Here is an 8,353-nt window from a genome sequence, read left to right on the forward strand (position 1 = left end):
TAAACTCTAGGTCGAATTCAAGGTATGAGGCATAATCTTTTATAAGGAAATATATCACTGATGATATTGCTTGATAGTGCATGAATTAATTTGATGGCTGTAAGAGTTCAATTACAAGCCTATGAGTTCAGTATTCAAGCATACCTAAGTACAATTTGTGAATTAGATATGCATTGTTTCTTGTCACCTTACAACCATTATCACTATGCATTGATAATCATATCAACATTTTGATAAAATCAGTGATGGAAACTTGTAATTTATCCTTGTTTCTTTCTATCCTAACTATGAGATGCAAATAGTTGCAACTACAGTATATCCTGAGGTCTACTAGAAAATGCAGATTTGGTAGCAAACTTTTGGGGGTTGTCATCTTCTGTTCTGCAGTTGGTATTTTTATTCGCTTTATCCAACATTGATTTTTGTTATCCAATGGTTTTACCTACAAGCCATTGACCATTGTAAGAATACATCTGGCGTAAAGAGAATTGAAAGGCTTACATGCAACCTATAGGCTTAATTACACACACTGTTGGGGTCCAGGTATGAACAATCTATTCACCCTTTTCCTACATTAATTTATCAATCCGGGTGCGTATCCTTTCAAGGCAACACGCAAGGTATATGCAGGGGCAAGGGTACAATCCGTTCCAACCAAGGGTTCGCAATTAAGATACAAAACATTGTTGTAAAACTAAACTAGATTTAGAACTCAAAAAAGCAATTACAAGGATTAATGAACTGTAACAGCAATCATGAAATAACAAATAACACACACACAAATACACAGAAACTGATCAGGAGAGTGGGCCCAGCTCTCTAATCAGGGCTGCGTTAGTCACAACAAAGATTGGAACAGCAAAAGAGATGATATTTTATTAATCTAAAAAGGGCTATTACAATATCGAAGGGGAGTCCCCCAATTACAGGAATAACCTATCTTTTATACATAGCAAGGGGAACAACATCTTTCCCTAAAGCCTGGTAACCGTATACCCAGAAATGTACATTAGTTTGGAACGGCACCAACACTAGATAGACAAGATTAGTGAAAGGTCCAAGAATGGTTCAGGGATCTGCGACTTCAACTGCATGGCCTCCTTATGGCTAGTCGTTGCTGTGAATTGCAGATCTACTGTGGGATGCTGAAGCATTGGTTCCTGTTCTCCAGAAGTTGCGGTCAAACATACGTTTTAGTGCTGTGAATAGGCAAACCCCATGACTTTACTTCATTAATAAAATATTCCAATAGACATAAAAAGGGGGTAATTACCTTGCAGATTTAACATAGTAAACATAGGTAAATAAGTGCAAAGAGGTCAAAAAGGGTGATGGAAATGCAACAGAAGATAACCCGATTTGGTGACCAACATCTCCCCCCACCTAGCCTTCTGCATGTCCTCATGCATTTCGTCGCCTCCGCAGGTCTGTGTTTTGTAGACTGTTGGCCTCTTGGAGCTGGGCAAGTTTGTACTCTTCGGCCATCTCTGCCCCTGGAACTTTAAAAGCGTCTAAGAGGATGACTTCCTTCCACCAATCTCCAGGAACATTATATGCTAGGGTGTAATTTTCTACTGGCAACCAAATAGTGTGGAACTGAAACTGGATCCCCATCCACTGGACCCTACATGTTTGGACACATGCCACATACCTGAGCACTCTAGGGAGTGCTCATGCAAAATTTGGTGCCCCAAAAGGTTTCCTGTTTCGGACAGCTATAGGTGACATCATCCACCTTTTCTGATAGCAATCAAGGGCCTCATCTTGAAATGTGACTAATTTCCTGACACGAAGATCAAGGCACCATTTCTGTGTCCTCAACATTCTTTCTCTGTTCCGCTCAATTCCCAAAAAGGTGTTGTGTTTAGTGAACATGTTGATTGAACTTTGATGTTCTCCTCTTACTATAAATGGCTTTGTGACCTGATTGGACTCAAATGTGTTAAAGGCCTTCTGCCAGCTGATCTAATTAAAAGTATAAGAGTTGAGGGCCCTTAAATGAATGTCACCCACATATGGGACTAGGTTAAATTCTCCGTCCATGCGCAGTGGATACCCATGCAAGTAAAACTCACACATCAAATGCTAAGTTGGCATGTCATGGCTCCTCATTATGCGGAGGAATTGTACACCATCCTCTATTTCATGACTAATTTCATTCTTAATGCTCTCCATGTAGAATAAAATAAAATGTTCATGCAAGAATAGAGAATAACAAGAAGCAGGGGGACGACATGCCATCACCTCTTGCACCAAGTTAAACATCTACTCCTTATCAGTCTTCAGCTCTGCCACTTGCTTTTCCAACTGCTCCATCTTGAGTTGCTGCTTCGCATGCCTCAATTTCATGATATCTATGCGCTCCACATATTCAAAAATGGTTGTGGAGTCTCGTTCTTGAGTTCTTCTAACCTCACTTTGATACCAAGCTGCATTAGATTTCCAAGTCTTCACTTCGGCTGTTAGGGCATACTCACGGTCTTCAAACAATCACTCGACCGGGTCTGTTTGTGGGGCAGTAGAAGTTGTGGCTATCTGATCCACTTGAGTCTCTGCTTCTACTCCTATGGCCTTCAACTTTTTGGCTTTCCGCTTGTATTTCTTCATCCCCTTCTACATTTTATGTACCTGCTTCCTTAGTTTCCTGACCTCCATATTAAGCCGCATTGTCTCTTTAAATTGCAGCTGGTATTTTTGCTTCACAAGGAGTCTTCACTGTTTACACAGCTCTACCCATTCCTGCTTAACTAAAACTTCCTCAGTTTCAACAGCTAGAGGTAAATCCCCCAGGACAGCTTCTGCCATGCCAACTGTCAAGTTTTCCTCCACTGTCTGTTCTTCTTCGATTACTTCTTGCTTCACAGCCTTCTCGCCCAGTTTTACTGCTAGCTCATTCGTTGGGACCGCTTCGATTGGTCCCTCCTCTTCACCAATGGTTACTTCTCCTTGTTGTGTGCTCACCATGACCAATGGTACCCTTGCGAGATGCCCTCATGTTAATGTGTCTGTTAGAACCCCTCCCAGTTCCCCAGCTTCGGCGACCTCTGCTTCTTCTCTCCTTTCAGGCTCCGAAGTGCCTGTCACCTAAGCAGCATCTACCCCATCCGGTTGTGGTCTTCGTGATAAATTCAAGGCATGAGGAATGGCAAGATCTTCTTCTGTACGTAGAGAAAGACAAGATACCATTGCTCCTCTTGGGATGGAGGAGAAAAAGGAAAACTGGCAGGGCTTTTTAGTGTTTGGTCTCGAGATTAACGCTGGTTCTTATGGAGCAGCACCAGCCTCATGCCCTAGTTCTCCCATGGCTTCCTCCACAAGTTCCATGGTTTTCCCAGCTCCGAGCCCTTCTTGTCCTAGTTCCTCCTCTTCCATTGATTCTATGGTCAGGGTGGTCACGACCTCTTCTTCGCTCGGGTTGTCTTCCTCCATCAACTCCATGGTGGCAGGGAGTCCTTGTGGGGTCCCTTCGGTCGCAATATCGACCGATTCTTCTATCCTTGCTTGTTGTGGTACTACGGTTTTCATGATGTCAATTTGCTCTACTAGCTCCACAGTTAAGGCTGGTTATTGTGGATCAGCCTCGACTGCGGTACTAGTGGGCCTTTCTATGTCCACTCTTGTGACTTCCATTGGTTCCACAATTTTGGCTTGCTCTTGGGGAGCAGCCTCTTCTTTAGATTCTTCGACTTTGATCTCCATCTCTTCAGGCTCCTCCTGGTCAACATAATCAACTTCTCCTACATTTTCTTCCTCCATGGCTTCTAGTTCATCTTCCTTGGTGGCCACAGCAGCTGCTATATCTTCCTCTATGGAATCCCAAAACAATTCTCACAGAATCAGGATTCATCTGATGGCATTCATCACCAACAGTTGGATCAACCCATGGTGGGTAATGACTGCCAACACCTGTTGCGACCTCTGAGCCGAATGCGTCATCAGCTAAAGACTTCTCAGTAAGAAATAGGGAAAAATTAGTGAAAAGGCCTCTGCTTGGGGGAATCGGAGGTGAGCTAACATTCAGAGATGATATTTGAATATAGTGGAGTATCTCCCCTCCTAGGTTACATATTTTATGAAGAACTCTGCTACCCCTCCCCATGGATGCAATAGTGAGTGCCGGTCATTTCCTCGACCCTTCTGCACAATGCTTTCTCTTGCTTGCAAAAAGGCTTCGAGAAACTCTGGGAGGGAAGTCATTCTTGAGAACCATCGCTATCCATTTTGAGGGAGCCCACTAACTTCTACAATGGCTTCCTCCGTAATAGGGACTTCTATCCCGCGGACCTAAGAGCTTTCTTCTCCCAGGTTGAGTGTGAATTCTGCTGCAATTTCTTCATTTGATCCTCTCAACCTGTCAAAGTAGACGTCCCAACCTGCGTTCTCAAAGACTTGCCATACCTCCTGACTGTTTCGAACTCTCGTTGTATCTTCTAGCTCATGTGGCACAGACCATCCAACCATCATTGTAGAGGCGGGATCAGCATGATGAATGCAGTTGGCTAGTAGGGGAAAATGACAAGGACCAAAACAGTTGGAAACTGTAATAACGTCATGGTCACTTCAGGGAAAATGGATGAAAACAGTATTGGTACGTTTGAGAATGATGGTGGGTTATGGCGGTACTGTTGGATATTTCAGTGGTTTAATGCAGCATGTTGGTGATGTGACTGGTTATGACCCTTCGCATATGAATACGCATTCCAAGGCATCGAGGTCATGATTACGAAGTACCGTAATCATTAGATTTAGTTTGGTATGAATCATGTGTCATGAATGCATTTTCATGGTACTTCGTCGTTTCTTATGACGGTTCCCTCCCAACTTAATTACGGCTGTCTGCGGCATGTATTAATGTCTTTTTGGAATATTTTAATTAAATTCATAAAAGTCATCGGAGACGTACCTAGGACCTACCTTGCGGTGGAGTAACAACAAAATTTCTGACGGAGTAACAACAACAAGGAGTAACAACAACAACAGAGTAACGGCAACAGGGAGTAATAGCAGCAGTGGAGTAATGGTAATTACGGAGTAACAGCACCAGTGAACTAACGACAGTTACGAAGTAATAGCACCGGCGGAGTAACAACAGTTACGGAGTAACAGCAGTTGCAGAGTAACAGCACAGCGGAGTAATAGCAGCTGTGGAGTAACAGTACCGGCAGAGTAATAGTAGTTTCGAAGTAACAACAGTTGCAGAGTAACAGCAGTTGTGGAGTAATAACACCAGTGGAGTAACAACAGTTGCGGAGTATTAGCACCGGCGGAGTAACAATAGTTGCAGAGTAACAGCAGTTATGGAGTAACAACACCGACGGAGTAATAGCAGTTGCGTAGTAACAACGTCGGAGGAGTAACAGCAGTTGCAGAGTAACAACAGTTGCGGAGTAATAACACCGACAAAGTAACAGCAGTTGTGGAGTAACAGTAGTTGCGGAGTAACAACAGTTACGGAGTAACAGCACCAATGGAGTAACAGCAACAGCTTAATAGCAACACCAGTGGAGTAGCAGCGTCGAGTGTTACATTTCTCCTCGCCATATTCCTTTGAAATTCCTGCAAAATGCAAACAAGTAAGTAATATATATATATATATATATATATATATATATATATATATATATATATATATATATATATATATATATATATATATATATATATATATATCTATAGATAGATATATATATATTTAGAGGAGAGTGAGAGTGTCCTTTATTCCAACAACCATTAAATCAGATGAATCAGAAAGATTTTTAACAAAGGCATCTCTAGAGGCTGGATGGTGGTATAGTTTTAGGCGGTGTCCATTTACTAAGAACAAGGTATGATTTCCATCTATTGTAGTTAGTCTAACCGTTCCATTGTCCAACACTGCATCTACTTCATATGGTCCCATCTAGCGAGTGCGAAGCTTGCCTTTGAAATCCTTAAATCGGGAGTCATAAAGTAATGCCAAATCCCCCACATGAAACACCTTACTTTTGATAAATTTATCATGCCATTTCATTCTCTGTTGTTGAACAGCAGTAGTCTTCTGGATAACTACTGATCAAATCTTGTCCAACTCATTCAGTTGTTCCAGTTGGTGTTTCTGTGCTTCTGATAGGTCTAGACCTACTTTTAAAGTTGTTTTGAGCATACTAATCTCAAACTCCACTGGAAACAAGAGAGATTTCCTATAAACTAACTCAAATGGAGAAAACCCAGTTGTGTTCTGCCATGTTGTTCTATATTCCCATAAAGATTCTGGAAGTTTTTGTGCCCAGTCCCGACAATGACTTGCTACTGTTTTTGTCAAGATATTTTCCAATATCTTGTTTGTGTTTTCTACTTGTCCATTCACCTGGGGGTGATGGGGGGTTGTCACTCTATGTTTGACCCCATATTTCTGCATCAGCTTCCCTATCATGTGAGATGTGAATTGTGATCCTCCATCCGACACAATTTCCCTTGGAGTATCGTATCGGGCAAAGATTTCTTCAAAGATAAAGTTTGCCACTACTTTCTCTGTTGCTCTTATGATTGCTCTAGCTTCCACCCATTTAGTCACATAATCGGTGCAGGCCAAGATGTAAGCTTTCTGATGAGAAGGTGGGTTAAAGGGTCCAAAAAAATCGATGGCCCATTTCGCGAACGACTCAAGGACTATCTGGCATTGTAGAGGCATTTCATCTGCTTTCCTAGGTTGTCCCATCCATTGGCAACTATCACACCTTCGGACATAATCCCGAGCATCACATAAGATGGTAGGCCAGTAATATCCCATTTACAACACTTTGTGACCTATTCTTTTATCTGCAAAATGTTCTCCACAGGTTCCATCATATGCAGCCTTTAATATCTCATAGATATCATCTTCTGCCACACAGTACCGAATCTATTGGTCAACCCTTGTATGAAAGAGATATCTTGCCATCCATGAATATCGGGTACTCTGATGAATAATCTTCCTTTGCTTCTTATATGACAGATGATGAGGCACCTTCCCTATAGCAAGATAATTAGCAATATCTACATACCACGGAGTGTTAGCCGAAACTGCAAAAATATGTTCATCTAGAAAATGATCTTCAATTGGTGTATTCTTACCATCATTTTCTATCCTAGACAATAAATTTGCAACAACGTTGTCCTTCCCTGGTTTCTCTACTATAGTAATGTCAAATTCCTATAGTAGAAAAAGCCATCTTGTAATGTGTTAAGTTATGGTATGTTCTATGCTTATAATAGTTTACTTCCTTTTCTTATTATATTCCACCGATTAGCAATCACATGTACATAAAGTAAAGTGCAGATAGAACATTAAACGATCGACAGAAAACAAGCCAAGACAAGAGACACAAGATGTGGTGGCTAGCCAGGGACAAACCCCACAATGTGTGGGGAAACCCTTTGATCAAATCTTCTTTTATCTTCAATAATTCAGCAGAGAGAAATAGTACAATAAATCTGATTCATATCAGCAGTAGCAAACCCTAGATCAGTAGCATCAGCATTAGCGGCTTCATTATCAAACTAGGGCAGACCATATCTCACAAACCGACAGTTCGATTGACTTCATTCCACCACCAAAAGTTTCGGCTTTCAAAGGAGGTTCAGATGAATCTACAGCGTAGTTCAGATGAGGAGATCTTCTAGGCCATGCAAGTCAATCTTTATTTCTGCAGTTGCAGCTTCAGTTTCAGCAGTTTCCGGCTTCAAACTAGGGTAGTCGATATCTTGCAAACCGTTCGTCGGATTGACTTCATTCCACCACCAAAAGTTGCGGCTTTCAAAGGAGGTTCAGATGAACCTACAACGCAGTTCCAAAGAGGAGATCTTCTAGGCCACGCAAGTCAATCTTTACTTCTGCAGTTGCAGCTTCAGTTTCAGCATTATCCGGCTTCAAACTAGGGCAGTCGATATCTTGCAAACCGTTCGTCGGATTGACTTCATTCCACCACCAAAAGTTGCGGCTTTCAAAGGAGGTTCAGATGAACCTACAGCGTAGTTCCAAAGAGGAGATCTTCTAGGCCACGCAAGTCAATATTTACTTCTGCAGTTGCAGCTTCAATTTCAGCAGTTTCCGGCTTCACATGTGTGAGAGAGAGAGACCCATTTCAGCGCAGTAGAGAAGAGACTCATATCTGCGCAGTAGAGAGAGAGAGAGATGTGATGAGATGAGTGAGTCTAAATGAGGAAAAGTCCTCTTATATTTATACACAACGTTGGTGGGTGAATAGATGCGACTGTTGGGCTTCTGAGCCTACATGAGTTGTAGGTCGACTTGATAATAATTCCATAATCAAAATAAATTCATATCTCCATGAATACTTATCGGAATTGGATGATCTTTATATCAATCCTACAC

Source organism: Pinus tabuliformis, chromosome 2_2 (genome assembly GCF_031772625.1).
Source record: "Pinus tabuliformis cultivar Carrire ecotype Pingquan chromosome 2_2, CPIR1, whole genome shotgun sequence".
Classification (NCBI taxonomy): Eukaryota; Viridiplantae; Streptophyta; class Pinopsida; order Pinales; family Pinaceae; genus Pinus; species Pinus tabuliformis.